General features: G+C 44.0%; 1 long non-coding RNA gene across 1 annotated transcript in view; it reads right to left on the minus strand.

Annotated features, from left to right (window-relative positions):
- Positions 1-3,159: 3,159 nt before the first annotated feature.
- Positions 3,160-22,535, minus strand: part of LOC137312968 (uncharacterized) — a 67,622-nt gene continuing 48,246 nt past the window's right edge. Inside the window, exon 3 of the long non-coding RNA XR_010960984.1 lies at positions 3,160-4,034. This is a non-coding gene — a long non-coding RNA (uncharacterized lncRNA). The remainder of the gene's footprint in view (positions 4,035-22,535) is intronic.

The raw sequence follows: 22,535 nt of genomic DNA on the forward strand, positions 1-22,535 counted from the left end.
CTGCGAAGCGTATTTCCACAAACAGAGATGAATCTAGGGAGCCGGAATCAACCTTGTGAACCTTCGCTGCACCTCCTCTCAGACAAGTATGTCTTTCCTTAGGTAAGGAGACCAAAACTGTACATAGTACTCCAGGTGTGATCTCACCAGTGCCCTGTACAATTGCAGCAAGTCCTCCTTACTATTTTAATCCAACCCCCTTGCAATGAAGGCTAACATACCATTTGCCTTCCCAATTCAATGTCATACCTGCATGCTAACTTTCTATGATCCATCTACAAGGACACCCACATCCCCTTTAAATCCCTATATAAGCACACGAGGGAGAAATGAATCGAAGGGGATGCTGATAGGGTTAGATGAAGTAGTTTGGAGGAGAGATAGGACAGGATTTAAAGTTCAAAATTGGTTTAAGGCCAATTTTACTAAGCTGAGAAGTGATTTAGCAAAAGTGGAATCAAAACAGCTACTTTAAGGTAAGTCCGTTTCGAGCATTCGGAGCCATTAAAAGGGGAGATTCAAGGGTTTCAGAGTAAACGTGTTGCCACAAAGATAAAGGATGAGACTGCCAAATCTGGAGCCTCCTGGATGACAAGAAGGATACAGGGAAAGATAAAGCAAAAAACAGAAGCTGATGTCAGACACCAAGATCTCAATACTGCAGAAAGCCTTGAGTGGTATAGAAAGTGAAATTAAATTAAATAGCTGAAATTAAAAAGGAAATTAGGAAAGAAAAGAAAAATACCGGCAACTAAAATTAAGGAAAAATTAAAAATGTTTTATAAATACTTCAAGAGCAAGAGGGCAACTAAGGAAAAATACGGCCTATTAGAGATCAAAAAGGTAACCTATGAGTGGAGGTGGAAAATGTGGGTATGTTTCTTAATGAATACTTGGCTTCTGTCTTCACAAAGGAGAGGAATGATGCAGGAATTGAAGTTAAGGAGGAGGAGTGTGAAATATTGGATGGGATAAACTTGGCGACATAGGAAATATTAAGAAGTTCTGCATTTCTGAAAGTAGATAAATCACTAGGCCCGGATGAAATGTATGCCAGGCTGTTAAGAGAAACAAGGGAGGCAATAGCGGAGTTTCTGACCATCATTTTGCAATCCTCCCTGGCTACAGGTGTGTGCCAGAGGATTGGAGGACTGCTACCGTTGTACCATTTGTTTGAAAATGGAGAAAGAGATAGATAGAGTAATACATCCAGTCAGTCTCACCTCGGTGGTGGGCAAATTATTGGAATCGATTCTGAGGGATAAAATGAACCGACATTTAGAAAGGCACGGGTTAATCAAGGAGAGTCAGCATGGATTTGTTAATGGAAGGTCGTGTCTGATTAACTTGATTGCATTTTTTGAGCAGGTAAGAAGGAGGGTCGATGAGGGTAAAGCGTTTGATCTCGTGTACATGGATTTAGCAAGGCTTTTGACAAGGTCCCACATGGCAGATTGGTCAAAAAGTACAAGCACATGTGATCCAAGGGAGAGTGATTGATTGGATCCAAAATTGGTTCAGTTGCAGGAAGTAAAGTGTAATGGTCGACGGGTGTTTTTGCGACTGGAAGGCTCAGTACTCGGTTTGTTGCTTCTTGTGGTATATATTAATGGTTTGAACTTGAATTTGGAGGGCTTGAACAAGAATTTTGCAGGTGATAAAAAACTTGGCCGTGTCGTTGTCAGTGAGGAGGAAAGCTGTAGACTGCAGGAAGATATTAATGGACTCGTCAGGTGGGCAAAAAAAGTGGCAAATGGAATTCCATGCAGAGAAATTTGAGATAATGCATTTGGGAAAGTCAAAAAAGGCAATGGAATAAATAATAAATGGGAGGATATTGAGAGATGTAGAGGAAGTGAGGGACCTTGGAGTGCATATCCACAGATCCCGGAAGGTAGCAGGATAGGTAGATTAGGTGGTTAAGAAGGCATATGGAATACATTCCTTCATTAGCCAAGGCATAGAATATAAGAGTAGGGAGGTTTTACTCGAACTGTATAAATCATTGGTTAGGCCGCAGCTTGAATACCGCGTACATTTCTGGTCACACATTACAGGAAAGATGTGATTGCACAAGAGAGGATACAGAGAAGATTTACAAGGATATTGCCAGGGCTGGAGAATTTTAGCTGTGAGAAAAGATTGGATAGGCTGGGGTTGTTTTCTTTGGAACAAAGGAGGCTGAGGGGAGTTTTAATTGAAGTATATAATATAATGATGGGACTAGATAGATTGGATAGAGATTACCTATTTCTCTTAGCAGAGATGTCAGTGCCAGGGGACATAGATTTAAAGTAATTGGTAGAAGGATTATAGGGGAGTTGAGGACAAAAGGTTTCACCTGGAGGGTGGTGGGGGTCTGGAACTCACTGCCTGAAAGGGTGGTGGAGGCAGAAACTCTCAACTCATTTAAAAAGCACTTGGATGAGCGCTTGAAGTGCCGTAACCTACAGGGCTATGGACCAAGTTCTGGAAAGTGGGATTAAGCTGGATAGCTCATTATCGGCCGGCACCGGCACAATGGGCCAAATGAACTCCTTCTGTGCTTTAACTTTGTATGATTCCATACCTTTATATTTGTGTTTGTGTATGTCTGTGTATGTGCCTTGATATATGTGCATGTGCCTCTATGTGTGTATATGTGTGCATGTGCCTTTATTTGTGTGCATTTGCCTGTTTGTGTATGTATGAGTATGTGTGTGTATGTGCCTTTATGTGTGTGTATGTGTATGTTTGTATGTGGCATTATGTGTGACGCCCATATTTGTCTGTATGTTCCCGTATGTGTGTGTATGTGCCTTTATTTGTTTGTGTGTGTCTGTATGAGTGTATTTGTATGTGCGTTTATATCTGTGTGTGTGTGTTTGTGTTTGTGCCGTATGTGTGTCTGTGTCTTTATATGTATGTATATGCGTGTATATGTGTGTATGCGCCTGTATGTATGTGTATGTGCGTCTGTGACTTTATGTGTGTGTATGTGCCTTTATGTGTATGTATGTGCCTGTATGTGTTCGTATTCGTGTGCATGTGACTGTATATGTTTGTGTGTGATAAAAGTGCTGCTCTCGGTACTTAGAATCATGATGCTGACTGCTTGAGAGGGGCGGGTGGAAGAGAGACCAGACTAGGTGAGATATTAAAGAATTGAGCAGCGAGCAGGAGAGAGAGATCAGATTTATTGCTGCATCAAGATCAGAGATGTTTCAGGCCTATGTTATTAGAACATAAGAACATATGAATTAGGAGCAGGAGTCCTGCCCGCTCCCTGTAACACCTAATTATAAGAACATAAGAAATTGAATTATACAATGTTTCAGAGTTTAGAGATGTTTCAGGCCTATGTTGTACAATGTTACAGAGTTGAGAGATGTTTCAGGCCTATGTTATACAATTTTACAGAGTTTAGAGATGTTTCAGGCCTATGTTACACAATGTTAGAGAGATTACAGATTTTTCAGGTCTGTGCTATACGTTGTTGCAGAGATTACAGATGTTTCAGGCCTATGTTGCACATCTTCATACATTTCTACCCTCCAGCAGTTTCTTTGAGAGGCAGCTGCAGAGATTCGGTTCCCGTGGACGCCAACTTTGCAAATTGATCTGAAAGTGCCAGCAGCTCTTCTCGGAACTGGCCGGTTAGCTCAGTTGCTTACAGCACTGAAAAATCATTTTCACGTTGGTGCTGTGAGTCCCGGATCATTCTATGACTGTTTAAAAGGTTGGGGCTGTCAGTCCCGGATCATTCTGTCTCTGTTTAAAAGGGGTGTACAGTCAGCCCCGGATCATTCTGTGCCTGTTTGAAAGAGGTGCGTTGTCACTCCCGGATCATTCTGTGCCTGTTTGAAAGGGGTGTGTTGTCACTCCCGCATCATTTTGTCCATGTTTAAAAGAGGTGTGTTGTCACTCCCGGATCATTCTGTGCCTGTGTAAAATGGGTGTGTTGTCAGTCGCGGATCAGAGAATCAAATTGCTGTTCAGAGCCCGAACCCGTGGACGGCTCTATCACACTGGAAATCACAATCAACTGAGGTGAACTGGGGCATGAAAAACATTCAATTACTGAAAAAAAATACATTAAACAGGAAGTATTGATCCTGAACAGAAATACGGAGGTCAGAAGAGCCTGTCGCTAAGGCAAAGCAGTTATGAAGGGAAATTTTAATTTTCACATAGACTGGGACATAAGGGCAATACATTTCTAGAGTACATCTAGGACAGTTTTATGAAACAATATCATAGAACTGAGAGATGACACATGTCAGGAAAGAGAGAACAAGCTGGGGCTCTTTTCTCTAGAAAAGAGAAGACTGAGGAGTGACGTGCTAGAGGTCTTTAAGATTAATGACGTGTTTGATAGGGTAGACGTAGAGATGTTTCCACCTGAAGGGGAGACCAGAACCAGGGGTCATTATTATAAGATCGTCACTAATAAATCGAATTGATTCGAATAATAAATGCAGGAGAAATTTATTTACCCAGATGGTGCTGAGAATGTCAAACTCGCTCCCACAAAGAGTAGTAGAGAGGAATAGCAAAGATGGATTTAAGGGGAAGCAAGATAAACACATGAGAGAGTAATATCATAAGAACATAAGAAATGGGAGCAGGATTAGGTCGTATGGCCCCTTGAGCCGGCTCCGCCATTCAATCAGATCTTGGCTGATCTTCTGCCTCAACTCCACTTTCCCGCCCGATCCCCAAATCCCTTGATTCACCTAAAGTCCAAAAATCGATCAGTCCCAGCCTTGAATATTCTCAACGACTGAGCATCCACAGCCCTCTAGGATAGAGAATTCCAAAGATTCGCAAACCTTTGAGTGAAGAAATTCCTCCTCATCTCAGTCGTAAATGGCTGACCTCTTATCCGAAGACTATTCCCCCTTGATCTACACTCGCCAGCCAGGGGAAACAATCTCTCAGCATCTATCCTGTCCAGCCCTCTCAGGATCTTATATTCTATTTTATATGTTTCAGTGAGTTGAGAAATGAATAGAAGGACATGTTGATAGGGTTAGATGAAGAAGGAGGGGACGGGGCTCGTTTGGAGCATCAACACTGGAATGGACCTGTTGGGCCGATTGGCCTGTTTCTAAGCTGTATAGTCTGCGAAATCCTGGAATGTTAACATACATTCGGCCCTTCATACCTGTGCTGGCTCCTTGAAAGAACGGCCCAATTTAGTCCCACACCCCAGCTATTTCCCCACCACCCTGCAAATTGCCTTTTGAAAGTGCCGTTGGAATGTGGTTCCACCGCTCTTTCAGATGTTGCATTCGAGATCTTAATAAACCTCAGTGCAAAGTGTGTCCTCATTTTGCATCTAGATCTTTTGCCAATTAATTTATTATCACAGAGAGGTGAGGTACAGAGAGAGAGACTAGAGGGCAAGAGAAATAGGGAGAGTGGAGACAGACAGACAGAGTCGAGGTAGAGCGATTAGGAGAGAGAGACAGACAGACAGACATAGAGTAGGGTGAGAAAGAGAGATAGTAGAGAGATAGAGAGAGAGAAAAGAGGATGAGACATAGAGTAGAGGAAGAGAAGGAGAGCACAGAAATATAAAAAGAGACAGAGGGGAAGAAAGAGAAAGACAAGGGGGAGAGTGAGAGAGACCGACAGAGAGAAAAGAGAGAGAGAGATACAGGCACAGATAGAGAAACAGGGGAGAGATAGACAGAGAGAGCGATAGACGATGACAGAACGAGTGATAGAGACTGGTCAGAGAGAGAGCAGAATGACAGAGAGAGAGAGAGAGAATCAGGATCACAGCATCACATCTGTGATCTCTGCGGAAGGCGCAGGCTACATCCCGGCCTCTGTTGGTGGATCTCATCGGGTGTGGGACTGACACCCACACACAGTTCATGGGAGTGTTGATGGAGCTTTACTATGTCTCTAACCTCTGTTGTACCTGCCCTGGGAGTGTTGAAGGGGCGGTGTAGGAGGAGCTTTACTCTGTATCTAACCCGAGTTGTTCCTACCGTGGTTGACGGTTGTTTTTGCGACTGGAAGGCTGTTTCCTTTCGGGTCCAACAGGGCTCGATAGTAGGTGTCTTGCTTTAAGTGGTATATATTATTGATTTGGCCTTGAATGTGGGGAGCTTGACCATGAAGTTTGCAGATGATACAAAAATTGGTCGTGTGGTTGATCGTGAGTTGGAACGCTGTGGAATTCAGAACGATATCAATGGACTGGTCAGTTGGGCAGAAAAGTGGCGAATGGAATTCAATGCAGAGAAGAGTGAGGGAATGCATTTGTGAAAGGCAAACAAGACAAGGGAGTGCACAATAAATGGGGGGATACTGAGAGGAGTAGAGGAACCAACGGACATTGGCGTGCATGTCCACAGATCCCTGAAGGTAGCAGGACAGGTAGATTAGATGGTTCAAAAGGCACACGGGATACTTTCCTTTATCAGCGGAGGCATAGAATACAAGAGCAGGGAGGTTATGCGAGAACCGCATAAAACTTTGGTTAGGCCACAGCTTGAGTACTTGCTACAGTTCTGGTCACCACATTACAGTAAAGATGTGATTGCACTGGAGAGGGGACAGAAGAGAATTGCGAGGATGTTGCCAGAGCTGGAGAATTTTAGCTATTAGTAAAGATAGAAAATGCTATTTTTTTTTCTTTGGAACACTAACAAAGACATCTTCAGAATGGGGTCTGTGTTCAGAGTGTGGTCTGTGTTCAGAATGGGGTCAATGTTCAGAGTGGTGTTTGTTCAGAATGGGGTCTTTGATCAGATTGGGTTCTGTGTTCAGAGTGGGGTCTCTGTTCAGAATGGGGTCTTTGTTCAGATTGGGATCGACGTTCAGAGTGGAGTCTGTGTTCAGAATGAGGTTTGCGTTAAATGTTAGTCTGTGTTCAGAGTGGTGTCTGTGTTCAGAGTGGATCTGTGCTCAGAGTGATAAAGGAAAGTATCCCGTATGCCTTTTGAACCATCTGATCTACCTGTCCTGCTACCTTCAGGGATCTGTGGACAAGCACACCAAGGTCCGTTGGTTCCTCTTCTCCTCTCAGTATCCCCCCATTTATTTTGTACTGCCTTGCCTTGTTTGCCTTTCAATGGAGTGTTCCGAGTTTGGACAGTGTTCAGAGTGGGGTCTTTGTTCAGAATGGGGTCTGTGTTCCGTGTCGGATCTGTGTTCAGTGTCAGGCTTTGTTTATAAATCGATACCTCAGACGAATTTATAAAGGATTCAACTGCTTGCAGAATGGGTGAGAGTGCGGCTTAAAAAGATAGATGGAGGCAAAGCTCTCTGAAGAAATTGGTTTTCGAGCAGCTTTTGAAGGCATTTGATCGTCACCTTAGAATCACTTTACCAATTTAGGGCTTATTAAGGATATATTTTCATTAATGGCTCTAAATATTTGAGGGTCTGAATTCTGCACAGCAATATTATCAGAGATATTTAGTTCTCAGCGGTTTCCCTCATGTGAAACAGGTCCCTGTCTCACAGTTTGTTCTGGACACAATTTTGTGAGAATTGCGCCTTCAACGAAACAGAATTCTTCCTTCGCCCTGAACAATCTCTGTTCCGTATGAAGATATATTCTGTCGATGAGGTGGCTTTGTTGCTAGAAATCCGAATTAAGGAATTAAGTTGAAAACTGACCAAAGTGACATACTTACAGATAAAAGTAACTAAAATGGGGAAAATAAAAAGCAGATTTACAGCATAGTTAGAGAAAGAAATAAAGTGGAGGAGTGGAAGATTCGATGGCGAAGAGAAAGGGGGAAATGTAAATGACAAATGTAATGTAACAAAGGTAAGTGGAGCCATGGAGGGTGAAGGAGAAGTGAGGGGAGAGGAACAGCATCGTCCAGATGTACAATAAAGCCTCCTGTACACTAACAAAGACATCTTCAGAATGGTGTCTGTGTTCAGAGTGGATCCTGTATTCAGATTGGGGTTTGTGTTCAGAGAGGGGTTTGTGTTCAGAGTATGGTCCTTAAGCAGTGGGAGTCGGTATTCAATGTTAGGTTTTGTTTATAAATCGATACCTCAGGATACTTTACAAAGACTGCACGCAAAAAGTGTGAGAGAGTGCGGAATAAAGAGAAGTTTGAGGAAATGCCCTTTGAAGAAATAGTTTCTAAACATTCCTTTGAGGGCACATGATCGGCAGCTCAGAGCAACTCCGCCAATTCAGGGAATTATAAAGGACAACGGTTCAAACAGCGAACTTGATTACAATTCCTCCCACCCCGCTTCCTGTGGGTTCTGTTTCCAGAATAGGGACACTGTTCAGAGTGGGGTCTGTGTTGAGAGTGGGGTCTGTGTTCACAGTGAGGTTTGTGTTCATCGTTTGCTCTGTGTTCATAGTGGGGTTTGTGTTCATATTTGGCTCTGTGTTCAGAGTGGGGTCAGTGTTCATAGTTTGCTCTGTGTTCAGAGTGGGGTCTGTGTTCAGAGTGGGGTCTGTGTTCAGAGTGGAGTCTGTGTTCGGAGTGGAGTCTGTGTTCAGAATGGGGTCTGTGTTCAGGGTGGGGTCTGTGTTCAGGGTGGGGTCGGTGTTGAGCGTGGGGACAGTGTTCAGAGTGGGGACAGTGTTCAGATTGGGGAATGTGTTCAGAGTGGGGAATGTGTTCAGTGTCAGGCTTTGTTTGTCAATAGATGTCTCAGATTGCTTTACAAAGAATTCAACTGCGTGCAGCATATGAGACAGAGAGAGTGCGGGTTAGTGGCACGAAATATTTTAAAGCCTGTACTCCGCACAGTACTTTTATCTCAGGTATTTAGGTCCCAGGGTTGAATGTTCATAGTGTTCCCCTCATGTGACAGAGGGTAGTGTCTCATTTTCTTCTGGACACAATTTTGTGAGAATTACGCCTTCAACAAAACAGAATTCCTCCTTCCCCCTCAGCAATCTCTGTCCCTGATGAAAAATATATTCTGTCGATGAGGTGGCTTTGTGGTAGGAATCCAAAGTAAGGACTTAAGTTGAAAACCGACCAAAGTGTTATATTTACAGAGAAAAGCAAGTAAAATGGGGAAATAACAATCAGATTTACAGCATACTTAGAGAAAGAAATGAAGTGGAGGAGAGGAAGATTCGATGACGGAGATGAGGAAGAAATGTAAATGAAATATGTAATGTTAGAATAGTGTGTGAAGCCATGGAGGGTGAAGGAGAAGTGAGGGGAGAGGAATAGCATCGTCCAGATGTACAATAAAGTGTCCTGTACACGAACACAGACATCTTCAGAATGGAGTCTGTGCTCAGAGTCGGGTACATGCAGAGATTGGGGTCTGTGTTCAGACTAGAGCCTGTATTCAGATTGTGGTCTGTGTTCAGAGAGGGGCCTCTATTCAAAGTATGGTCCTTATGCATTGGTGGTCGGTTTTCAGTGTCAGACTTTGTTTGTAAATCGATACCTCAGATTACTTTACAAAGGATTCGACTGCTCGCAGGTTGTGTGAGAGAGTGCGGGTTAATGAGAAAACGGAGGAAAAGCCTTTTGAAGAAATCGGTTTTCTTTTGCGTCAACATGATCGGCACCACAGAGCAACGCTGCTAATTCAGGGACTTATAAAACATACCGGCTCTCACAGCTACATTGATGACACCGCCTCCCACCTCGCTTCCTGTGGGCTCTGTGCACTCAGGGTGGGGACAGTGTTCAGAGTGGGGACAATGTTCAGTTTCGAACTGTATTCAGTGTCAGGTTTAGTTTGTAAATAGATATCGGAGATTGCTTTACAAAGAATTCAACAGAGCGCAGAATGTAAGGGACAGACAGTGCGGGGTAAGGAGATAGGTGGAGAAAATAACATTGAAGAAATAGATTTTAAATAGGTTTTTGACGGCACTTGAATGGCACCTTAGAACAAGTTTATCAGTTCAGGGACTATGGAGGATTTCTTTCATTACTGGCACGAAATATGTTCGGGTGTGAGTAAAACGTAATAATTCTACCTGAGATTTGTAGGTCCCAGGGGTGAGTGTTCGGAGTGTTTCTCCTCATGCGACAAAAAGCCCTGTCTCACAGTTTGTTTTGGACAGAATATTGGTTTAATTCGAACTTCAACAAAACAGATACCTCCGTTGCCCCTGAGCAATCTGTGTCCTTTATGAAAACTCATTCTGTTGATGAGGTGACTTTGTTCCTTTGTATGCAAAGCAATCAATTCATTTGGAAAAAAGACGAAACTATTTTAGTTACTGGGTCAGGCTGGTAAAATGGGGGGGGGGGGGATAAAAGCAGATTTTAAGAAGATTTACAGAAAGAACTACAGTGGAGGAGAGGAGAATTCGGGGATGAAATGGAGAGGGGAATGTAAATGAAATATTTAATGTTCCAAAGGTGGGTGGAGCGACGGGGGTGAAGGAGAAGTGAGGAGAGAGGAACAACATCGTCCACACGTACAATAAAGCTCTGTCTACACGAACACGGAAATCTTCAGAGTGGGGTCTTTGTTCAGAGTGGCTTCTGTGTCAGAGTGTGTTGTGTGTCAGAGTGGGTCTGTTTTCAGAGTGGCTTCTGTCTCAGAGTGGGTTTTGTGTCAGAGTGAGTTTGTTTTCAGAATGTGTCCTGTGTCAGAGTGGATTCTGTGTCAGAGTGTGTTCTGTGCCAGAGTGGATTCTGTTTCAGAGTGTGTCCTGTGTCAGAGTGTGTTCTGTGTCAGAGTGTGTCTGTTTTCAGAGTGGGTTCGATGTCAGAGTGGGTTCTGTCTCAGAGTGTGTTCTGTGTCGGAGTGGGTTATGTCTCAGACTGTGTTATGTCTCAGAGTGGGTTCTGTGTCAGAGTGTGTTCTGTGTCAGAGTGGGTTCTGTGTCAGAGTGTGTTATGTCTCAGAGTGGGTGCTATGTCAGAGTGGGTCTGTGTTCAGAGTGGGGACTGTGTTCAGTGTCAGGCTTTGTTTGTAAATTGATTACTCAGATTGCTTTACAAAGAATTCAAATGCGTGCAGAAGCTGAGAGAGAGAGAGAGAGAGTGCGGGTTAAAGAGATGGATGGGGGGAATAACTTGAAATAAAATGGTTTGAAACGTTTTTTGAAGGCACTTGAGTGGCACCTGAGAGCAACGTTACCATTTCCGGGGCTAATAAGGACATCTTTCAGTACTGGCACGAAACATGTTAGGCTCTGACTACAAAAAGCAATTTTACCTGAGATCTTTAAGTCTCAGGGGTGAATGTTCAGAGTGTTTCTCCTCATGTGACACAAGGTCCTGCCTCACAGTTTGTTTCGGACAGAATATTGGTTGAATTCGAAATTCAACAAAACAGATCCCTCCGTTCCCCTGAGCAATCTGTGTCCCTTACGAAAACGTATTCTGTTGACCAGGTGGCTTTGTTCCTTGGTATGCAATGTAAGTAATTCAGTTGGAAAAGGATCAAAACTGTTTCAGTTACTGAGTCAGGCTGGTAAAATGGGGAAAATAACAAGCAGATTTAAAGAAGATTTGCAGAAACAACGAAAGTGGAGGAGAGGAGAATTCGAAATGAAGGGGAGGGGGAATTTAATTGGTATATACAATGTTCCAAAGGTGGGTGGAGCCACGGGGGTGAAGGAGAATTGAGAAGAGAGGAACAGCATCGTCCAGATGTACAATACAGTTCCGTCAACATTAAAACAGGTCTCCAGAGTGGGGACTGTGTCCACAGTGGGGTTTGTGTTCAGAGTGGGGTCTTTGTTCAGAGTGGGTTCTTTGTTTAGAGTGGTGTCTTTGTTCAGAGTGAGGTCTGTCTTCAGAATGGTGTCTGTGTTCAGAGTGGTGTCTGTGTTCAGAGTGAGGTCCATGTTCAGAGAGGGGTCTGTCTTCAGAGTGGTGTCTTTGTTCAGAGTGGTGCCTGTGTTCAGAGTGGGGTGTATGTGTTCAGTGTGAGGTCAGTATTCAAAGTGGGGCCTGTGTTCAGAGTGGGGTCTGTGTTCAGAGTGGGGCCTGTGTTCAGAGTGAGGTCCGTGTTCAGAGTGGTGCCTGTGTTCTGAGTGTGCTCTGTGTTCAGAGTGTGCTCTGTGTTCAGAGATGGCCTGTGTTCAGTGTTGGGCCTGTGTTCAGAGTGGTGTCTTTGTTCAGAGTGGGGTCTGTGTTCCGACATTGGTCTCTGTTCAGAGTGGAGTCTGTGTTCTGCGACGAGTCTCTGTTCCGTGTGGGATCTGTGTTCAGTGTCAGGTTTTGTTTATCAATCAATAACTCAACATAATTTATCAAGGATTCAACTGCGTGCATACTGTGAGAGAGTGCAGCTTAAAGAGATAGATGGAGGCAAAGCTCTCTGAACAAATTGGTTTTAAAGCAGGTTTTGAAGGCACTTGCAGACTCCTTACAGCCTCTTTACAATTCAGGATGTATTAAGGGCATCTTTACATTAATGGCACTAATTAGTTCAAGGCCTGAACTCCGCATAGTAATTTTATCTCGTGTATTTAGTTCCCAGGGGTGAATGTTCATAGTGTTCCCCTCCTGTGACACAGGGCGGTGTCTCATAGTTTGTTCTCGATACAATTTTGTGAGAATTACGCCTTTCACTCTGAAAAAAGACCCCACTCTGTACACAGGTGCCACTCTGAACACAGGCCCCACATTGAATACAGACCTCACTCTGAACACCGACACCCCACTCTGAACACATGCTCCCAATTCTGAACACAGGCACCCGTCTGAACAAAGACAACACTCTGAACAAAGACAGCACTCTGATCACAGACACCACTTTTTAAACACATCTACCCCACTCTGAAAATATGCACCACAATCTGAACAAAGACACCACAATGAACAGAGGCCCTACTCTGGACACAGACCCCACTCTGAAGATTTCTGTGTTAGTGTGGACAGAGCTTTATTGTACATCTGGACGATGCTGTTCCTCTCCTGCTGAGCAAGCTTTGTCCCGTATGAAAATATATTCTGTCGATGAGGTGGCTTTGTTGCGAGGAATCCAAAGTAAGGAATTATGTTGAAAACTGACCAGTGTTATATTAACAGAGAAAAGCAACTAAAATGGAGAAAACAAAAAGCAGGTTTACCGCATCCTTCGAGAAAGAAGTAAAGTGGAGGAGATGAAGATTCAATGACGAAGAGGAGGGGGAAATGTAAATGACATAAGTAATGATACAAAGATGGGTCGAGCCAAGGGGGTGGTGCGGGGTGAAGTAGAAGTGAGGGGAGAGGAACTGCACCGTCCAGATTTACAATAAAGTATCCTGTACACGAACAAAGACATCTTCAGAATGGAGTCTGTATTCAGAGAGGGGCCTCAATTCAGAGCATGGCCCTTATGGAGTGGTGGTTGTTATTCAGTGTCAGACTTTGTTTATAAATAGATACCTCAGATTACTTTACAAAGAATTCGACAGCACGCAGAATGTGAGAGAGATTGCGGGTTAAATAGAAAATGGAGGAAAAGCCTTTTGAAGAAATAGGTTTTCTTTTGCGTGGACGTGATCGGCACCACAGAGCAACGCTGCCAATTCACGGACTTATAAAGAACACCGGCTCTCACAGCTACATTGATTACACCGCCTCCCACCTCGCTTCCTGTGGGCTTTGTGTTCACAGAGCGGGGACAGTTATCAGAGTGGGGACAATGTTTAGTTTCGATCTGTATTCAGTGTCAGAATTTGTTTTTAAATAGATATCGGAGATTGCTTTACAAAGAATTCAGCAGCGCGCAGAGTGTGTGGCAGGGATAGTGCGTGTCAAGGAGATTGGTGGAGAAAATAACATTGAAGAAACAGGTTTTAAATAGATTTTTGACGGCACTTGAATGGAACCATAGAACAACTTTATCAGTTCAAAGACCATTGAGGTTGTCTTTCATTACTGGCACGAGACATGTTCGGGTCTGAGCAAAACAGAACAATTCGAACTGAGATCTGTAGGTCCCAGGGGTGAATGTTCAGAGTGTTTCTCCTTATGTGACACAAGGTCCTGTCTCACAGTTTCGGACAGAATATTGATTGAATTCGAAATTGAACAAGGCAGATTGCTCCGTTCCCCCTGAGCAATCTCTGTCCCGCATGAAAATATATTCTGTCGATGACGCGGCTTTGTTCCTTGGTATGCAAAGTAAAGAATTCAGTTAGAAAATGACCAAAATGTTACAGTTACTGAGTCAGGCAGGTAAAATGGGGAAAATAAAAAGCAGATTAAAAGAAGTTTTGCAGAAAGAATTAAAGTGAAGGAGAGGACAATTCGGAATGAAGAGGTCTGGGGAATGTAAATGACATAAGTAATGTTCCAAATCTGGGTGGAGCCACGGGGTTGAAGGAGAAGTGGGGAGAGATGAAAGTATCGTCGAGATGCAAAATAAAGCTCTGTCGACACGAACACAGGAATCTTCAGAGTGGGGTCTGTGTTCAGAGTGGGTTTCTGTTTTCAGACTGGGATTTGCGTTCAGTCTGATGACGATGTGTTGATTAGACTCTATATTCAGAGTGGGGCCTGTGTTCAGAGTGGGCAGTATGTATACAGAGTGGGGCCTGTGTTCAGATTGGTGTCTTTGTTCAGAGTGGGGTCTGTGTTACGACTTTGGTCTGAGTTGAGAGTGGTATCTTTGTTCTGAGAGGAGTCTGTGTTCTGTGTCGGATCTGTGTTCAGTGTCAGGCTTTCTTTATAAATAGATACCTCAGATTAATTTAAAAAGGATTCGACTGCTTGCAGAATGTGAGAAAAAGTGGTGCTTGAAGAGATAGATGGAGGCAAAGCTCTTTGAAGAAATGGGTTTTGAAACAGCTTTTGAAGGCACTTGCAGACACCTTAGACCCTCTTTACAATTAAGGACATATTAAGGGCATATTTACATTCCTGGCACTAAATATGTTAAGGCCTGAACTCCGCACTGTAATTTTATCTCTTTAATTAGTTCCCAGGGGTGAATGTTAATCGTGTTCCCCTCCTGTGACACAGGCCCGAGTCTCATAATTTGTTGTCAATACAATTTTTATGAGAATTAAGCCTTCAACTGAACAGAATTCCTCCTTCCCCCTGAGCAATCTGTGACCCGTATGAAAATATATTCTGTCCATGAGGTGGCATTCTTGCGAGGTAATCCGAAGTATGGAATTAAGTTGAAAACTGACCAAAGTGATATGTTTACAGAGGAAAGCAACTAAAATGGCGAAAATAAAAGCAAATTTACAGCATACTTAGAGAAGGAAGTAAAGTGGAGGAGAGGAAGATTCGATGAGGAAGATGAAGGGGAAATGTAAATGACATAACTAATGTTACAAAGATCGGTCGAGCCAAGGCGGTGGGGCGGGGTGAAGGAGAAGTGAGGGGAGAGGAACAGCATCGTCCAGATGTGCAATGAAGTTTCCTGTACACTAACAAAAAACATCTTGAGACTGGGGCCTGTGTTCAGAATATGGCCCTTATGCATTTTCGGTCGGTATTTAGTGCCAGGCTTTGTTTGTAAATAGATATCGGAGATTGCTTTAAAAAGAATTCAGCAGCGTGCAGAATGTGAGGGACAAACAGTGCGGGGTCAGGAGATAGGTGGAGAAAATAAGTTTGAAGAAACAGGATTTAAATAGTTTTTTGATGGCACTTGAATGGCACCTTAGAACAACTTTATTTGTTCAGGGACTATTGAGGACTTATTTTGATTACTGGCACGAAATATTTTCGGGTCTGAGCAAAACATAACAATTCTACCTGAGATCTGTAGATCCCAGGGTTGAATGTTAGGAGCGTTTGTCCTCGTGTGACACAAACCCTGTCTCACAGTTTGTTTCGGACAGAATATTGGTTGAATTCGAACTTCAAAGAAACAGATACCTCCGTTGCCCCTGAGCAATCTGTGTTCCTTATGAAAACATATTCTGTTGATGAGGTGGCTTTGTTCCATTGTATGCAAAGTAAGCAATTCATTTGGAAAATGACCAAAATATTTCAGTTGCTGTGTCAGGCAGGTGAAACGGGGAAAATGAAAAGCAGATTTAAAGAAGATTTACAGAAAGAACTAAAGTGGAGGAGAGGAGAATTCGGGGATGAAAAGGAGAGGGGAATGTAAATGAGATCTGTAATGTTCCAAAGGTGGGTGGAGCCACTGGGGTGAAGGAGAAGTGAGGAGAGAGGAACAGCTTCGCCCAGATGTACAATAAAGCTCTGTCTACACTAACACAGAAATCTTCAGAGTGGGGCCTGTCTTCAGAGTGGTGTCTTTGTTCAGATTGGGGTGCATGTGTTCAGAGTGGGGTATATGTGTTCAGAGTCGGGTATATATGTTCAGAGTCGGGTATATATGTTCAGAGTGGGGTATATGTGTTCAGAGTGGGGTATATATGTTCAGAGTGGGGTATATGTGTTCAGAGTGGGGTATATATGTTCAGAGTGAAGTCTTTGTTCAGTTTTTCTTCGTTCAGATTGTGGTGCCTGTGTTCAGAATGGGGTGTATGTGTTCAGAGTGAGGTCTGTAATCAAAGTGAGGCCTCTGCACCGAGTGAGCACTGTGTTCAGAGTGGGGTGAATGGGTTCTGAGTGGGGTTTTTGTTCAGAGTGGGGTTCGTACTCAGAGTGCGGTTCGTGCTCAGAGTGGGGTTCATGCTCAGAGTGTGGTTCGTACTCAGAGTGCGGTGGATGTGTTCAAAGTGGGGCCTGTGTTCATCGTGGGGTCTGTGTTCATAATTGGCTCTCTGTTCAGAGTGGAGACTGTGTTCAGAGTGGGGTTTGTGTTCAGGGTGGGGAATGTGTTCGTCGCGGGGAATTTGTTCAGAGTGGGGTCTGTGTTCAGAGTGGGGAATGTTTTCAGAGTGGGGTCTGTGTTCATTGTCGGTCTTTGTTCAGTGTCAGGCTTTGTTTGTGAATAGATCTATCAGATTGCTTTCGAAAGAATTCAACTGCATGCAGAACGTGAGAGAGAGTGCGGGTTAAAGAGAAAGATGGACGAAACACCTTGGAAGAAAAAAGGTTTTAAACAGTTTTTTGAAGGCACTTGATTGGCACCTCAGAACAACTTTACCATTTCCGGGACGAATAAGGACATCTTCCATTACTAGCACGAAATACGTTCGGCTCTGAACTCCAAATAGCAATTTTACCTGAGATCTTTAATTCTCAGTGGTGAATGTTCAGAGTTCTTCTCCTCATGTGACACAAGGTGCTGCCTCACAGTTTGTTTCGGGCAGAATATTGGTTGAATTCGAAATTCAACAAAACCGATAGCTCCGTTCCCCCTGAGCAATCTCTTTCCCAAATGAAAATCTACTCTGTCGATGCGGTGGCTTTGTTCCTTGGCATGCAAATTAATGAATGCAGTTGGACAATGACCAATATGTTTCAGTTACTGAGTCAGGCAGGTAAAATAGGAAAAAATAAAACGCAGATTTAAAGAAGATTTGCAGAAAAAACAAAAGTGGAGGAGAGGAGAAGTCGGACTGAAGAGGAGGGGGGAATGTAAATGACATAAGTATTGTAGCAAAGGTGGGTGAAGCACGGGGGTTGAAGGAGAAATGAGGAGAGAAGAACAGCATTTTCCAGATGTACAATAAAGCTCCGTCAACATTAACACAGGAATATTCACAGTGAGGTCTGTGTGCAGAGTGGGGTCTGTGTCCAGAGTGGGGTCTGTTTGCAGAGTGCTGTCTGTGTCCAGAGTGGGGCGAATGACCAAAATGTTTCAGTTACTGAGTCAGGCAGGTAAAATGGGAAAAATAAAAAAGTTGATTTGAAGATGATTTGCAGAAAGAACTGAAGTAGAGAAGAGAAGGTTTGGGGAATGAAGAGGTAGGGGGAACAGAAATGACATAAGTAATGTAACAAAGGTGGGTGGAGCCACGGGGGTGAAGGAGAAGTGAGGAGAGAGGAACAGCATCGAACAGATGTACAATAAAGCTCCGTCAACACTCACATAGAAATCTTCAGAGTGGGGTCTGTGTTCAGAGTGTGGTCTCCTAACCAATTCAGGACTTACAGACTCTTGACCAATTAATTAATTATTAAGGGTGTCTTTACATTAATGGCACTAAATATGTTAAGGCATGAACTCTGCACTGTACTTTTATTTGAGGTATTTCGGTCCCAGGTGTGAATGTTCATAGTGTTCCCCTCATGTGACACAGGGCCGTGTCTCATAGTTTGTTCTGGATACAATTTTGAGAATTGCGCCTTCAACAAAACAGAATTCCTCCTTCCCCCTGAGCAATCTCTGTCCCGTATGAAAACATATTCTGTCGATGAGGTGGCTTTGTTGCTCGGAATCCAAAGTAAGGAATTGAGTTAAAAACTGACCAATGTCTTATATTTACAGAGAAAAGCAACTGAAATAGAGAAAATATCAAGCAGGTTTGCAACATACTTAGAGAAAGAAGTAAAGTGGAGGAAAGGAAGATTCGATGACGAAGATGAGGGGGAAATGTAAATGAAATATGTAATATTACAATAGTGTGTGAAGCCATGGAGCGTGAAGGAGAAGTGAGGGGAGAGGAACCGCATCGTCCAGATGTACAATCAAGTTTCCTGTACACTAACAAAGACATCTTCAGAATGGAGTCTGTGCTCAGAGTCGGGTCCGTGCAGAGAGTGGAGTCTGTGCTCAGCGTGGAGCCTGTATTCAGATTGGGGTCTGTGTTCAGTGAAGGGTCTGTGTTCAGAGTGTGGTCCTTATGCAGTGGTGGATGGTATTCAGTGTCAGGCTTTGTTTATAAATAGATACCTCAGATTACTTTACAAAGAATTCGAATGCACGCAGATTGTGTGAGAGAGTGCGGGTGAAAGAGAAAATGGAGGAAAAACCATTTGAAGAAATAGGTTTTCTTTTGCGTCCACATGATCGGCACCACACAGCAACGCTGCGAATTCACGGATTTATAAAGAACACCGGCTCTCAAAGCTACATTGATAACACCGCCGCCCACCCCGCTTCCGGTGGGCTGTGTGTTCCCAGAGTGGGGACAGTTATCAGAGTGGGGACAATGTTCAGTTTAGATCTGAATTCAGTGTCAGGCTTTGTTTGCAACCAGATATCGGAGATTGCTTTACAAGGAATTCAACAGCGCGCAGAATGTGAGGGAGAGACAGTGCGCGGTAAGGCGATAGGTGGAGAAAATAACATTGAAGAAAGAGGTTTTAAATAGGTTTTTGACGGCACTTGAATGGCACCTTAGAACCACTTTATCAGTTCAGGGACTTTTGAGGATTTATTTTGTTACTGGCACGAAATATGTTCGGGTGTGAGCAAAACATAACAATTCCAAATGAGATCTGTAGCTCCCAGGGGTGAGTGTTCAGAGTGTTTCTCCTCATGTGACACAAGGTCCTGCCTCACAATATGTTTCGGACAGAATATTGGTTGAAGTCGAACTTAAAAAAAACAGATCTCTCCGTTGCCCCTGAGCAATCTGTGTCCCTTATTAAAACGTATTCTGTTGATAAGGTGACATTGTTCCTTTGTATGCAAAGTAAGCGATTCATTTGGAAAATGACCAAAATATTTCAGTTGCTGGGTCTGGCTGTTAAAATGGGGAAAATAAAAAGCTGATTTAAAGAAGATTTACAGAAAGAACTAAAGTGGAGGAGAGGGGAATTCGGGGATGAAAAGGAGAGGAGAATGTAAATGAAACATTTAATGTTCCAAAGGTGGGTGGAGCCACGGGGGTGAAGGAGGAATGCGGAGAGAGGAACAGCATCGTCCAGATGTACCATAAAGCTCTGTCCACACTAACACAGGAATCTTCAGAGTGGGGTCTTTGTTCAGAGTATGTCAGATTGGTTCTGTATCAGACTGGGTTTTATGTCAGAGTGGGTCTGTGTTCAGAGTGGGTTCTGTGTCAGAGTAGGTTCTGTCTCAGTGTGGGTTCTATGTCAGAGTGGGTCTGTGTTCAAAGTGGGGACTGTGTTCACAGTGGGGTCTGTGCCAGAGTATGTCCGTGTTCAGAGTGGGGACTGTGTTCACCGTGGAGTCGGTGTTCGGAGTAGAGTCCGTGCTCAGATTGGGTTCTGTTTTGAGAGCGGGGACTGTGTTCACAGTGGCGTCTGTGTTCAGATCAGGCTCCATGCTCAGAGTGGCGTCTGTGCTCAGAGTGGTGTCCATGTTCTTAGTGGGGCCCGTGCTCAGTGTGCGGTCCGTGCACAGTGTGGCGTTCGTGCTCAGAGTGGGGTCCGTGTCCAGAGTGGGGTCCGAGTCCACAGTGGGGTCCGTGTTCAGAGTGGGGTCAGTTTTCATAGTGGGGGCAGGGTTCAGAGTAGGGGCAGTATTCAGAGTGGTGTCTGTGATTATAGCGGGGATTGTATTCAGAGTGGGGTCTGCGTTCAGTGTCAGGCTTTTTTTGTAAATAGATATCTCAGATTGCTTTTCAAAGAATTCAACTCGGTGCAGAAGGTGAGAGAGAGAGAGAGTGCGGGTGAAAGCAATAGATGGAGGGAATACCTTGGAAGAAAATGGTTTCAACCGTTTTTTGAAGGAACTTGAGTGACACCTGAGAGCAACTTTACCATTTTCGGGACTAATAAGGACATCTTTCATTACTGGCAGGAAACATTTTAGGCTCTGAACTTCAAATAGCAATTTAACCTGAGATTTAAAGTCTCAGCGGTGAATGTTCAGAGTGTTTCTCCTCATGTGACACAAGGTCCTGCCACACAGTTTCTTTCGGACAGAATATTGGTTGAATTCGAAATTCAACAAAACAGATACCTCCGTTGAGCTGAGAAATCTGTGTCCCTCACGAAAACTTATTCTGTTGACGAGGTGGATTTGTTCCTTGGTATGCAATGTAAGCAATTCAGTTGGAAAAGAACCAAACTGTTTCAGTTACTGAGTCAGGCTGGTAAAATGGGGAAAATAAAAAGCAGATTTAAAGAAGATTTGCAGAAACAACGAAAGTGGAGGAGGGGAGAATTCGGAATGAAGAGAAGGGGGAATTTAATTGAAATACATAATGTTCCAAAGGTGGGTGGAGCCACGGGGGTGAAGGAGAAGTGAAAAAGAGGAACAACATCGTCAACATTAAAACAGGAGTCTTAAGAGTGGGGTCTGTGTCCAGAGTGGGGTTTATGTTCAGGGTGGGGTCTTTTTTCAGTGTGGGTTCTTTGTTTAGAGTGGGGTCTTTCTTCATCGTGGGGTGCGTGTTCAGAGTGGGGTCTTTGTTCAGAGTGGTGTCTGTGTTCAGAGTGGTGTCTCTGTTCACAGTGGGGTCTGTGTTCTCAGTGGGGTGTATGTGTTCAGAGTGGTGTCTGTGTTCAGAGTGGGGTCCATGTTCAGACCGGGGTCTGCCTTCAGAGTGGTGTCTTTGTTTATAGTGGTGCCTGTGTTCAGAGTGGGGTGTTTGTGTTCAGAGTGGGGTCTGTGTCCAGAGTGGAGAGAATAACTTTGAAGAAACAGGTTTTAAATCGTTTTTGGACGGCACTTGAATGGTACCTTAGCACAACGTTTTCAGTTCAGGGACTATTGAGGATGTCTTTCATTACTGGCACGAGACATGTTCGGGTCTGAGCAAAACATAACAATTCTACCTGAGATCTGTAGGTCTCAGGGGTGAATGTTCGGAGTGTTTCTCCTCATATGACACAAAGTCCTGTCTCACAGTTTGTTTTGGACAGACTATTGTTTGAATTCTAACTTCAACAAAACCAATACATTCGTTTACCCCTGAGCAATCTGTGTCCCCTACGAAAATTCTGTTGATGAGGTGGCTTTGTTGCTTTATATGCATAGTAAGCAATTCATTTGGAAAATGACCAAAATGTTTCGTTTCCTGAGTCAGGCTGGTAAAATGGGGAAAATAAAAAGCAGATTTAAAGAAGATTTACAGAAAGAACTAAAGTGGAGGAGAGGAGAATTCGGGGATGAAAAGGAGAGGAGAATGTAAATGAGATCTGTAATGTTCCAAAGGTGGGTGGAGCCACTGGGGTGAAGGAGAAGTGAGGAGAGAGGAACAGCATCGTCCAGATGTACAATAAAGATTCCTCTACACTGACAAAGAAATCTTCAGAGTGGGGTCTGTGTCCAGAGTGGGGTCTCTGTTCAGAGTGGGGTCTGTGTTCAGAGTGGGGTCTGTGTTCAGAGTGGGGTCTCTGTTCAGAGTGGGGTCTGTGTCCAGAGTGGGGTCTGTGTTCAGTGTTGGGTCTGTGTCCAGAGTGGGGTCTGTGACCAGAGTGGGATCAGTGTTCAGAGTGGGGTCTGTGTCCAGAGTGGGGTCTCTGTTCAGAGTGGGGTCTGTATTCAGAGTGGGATCAGTGTTCAGAGTGGGGTCTGTGTCCAGAGTGGGGTCTCTGTTCAGAGTGGGGTCTGCGTCCAGAGTGGGGTCTATTTTCAGAGTGGGGTCTGTGTTCAGAGTGGGATCAGTGTTCAGAGAAGGGTCTGTGTCCAGAGTTGGGTCAGTGTTCAGAGCGATGTCTGTGTCCAGAGTGGGATCAGTGTTCAGAGTGGGGACTGTGTCCAGAGTGGGGTCTATTTTCAGAGTGGGGTCTGTGTTCAGAGTGGGATCAGTGTTCATAGAAGGGTCCGTGTTCAGAGTTGGGTCAGTGTTCAGAATGTGCACTATGCTCAGAGTGGGTTCTTTGTCTGAGTGGATCTGTGTTGAGAGTGGGGACTGTGATCACTGTGGGGTCTGTGTTCACTGTGGGGTCTGTGTTCACTGT

This window comes from Heptranchias perlo, unplaced genomic scaffold, assembly GCF_035084215.1.
Source record: "Heptranchias perlo isolate sHepPer1 unplaced genomic scaffold, sHepPer1.hap1 HAP1_SCAFFOLD_44, whole genome shotgun sequence".
In the NCBI taxonomy this organism is placed as follows: Eukaryota; Metazoa; Chordata; class Chondrichthyes; order Hexanchiformes; family Hexanchidae; genus Heptranchias; species Heptranchias perlo.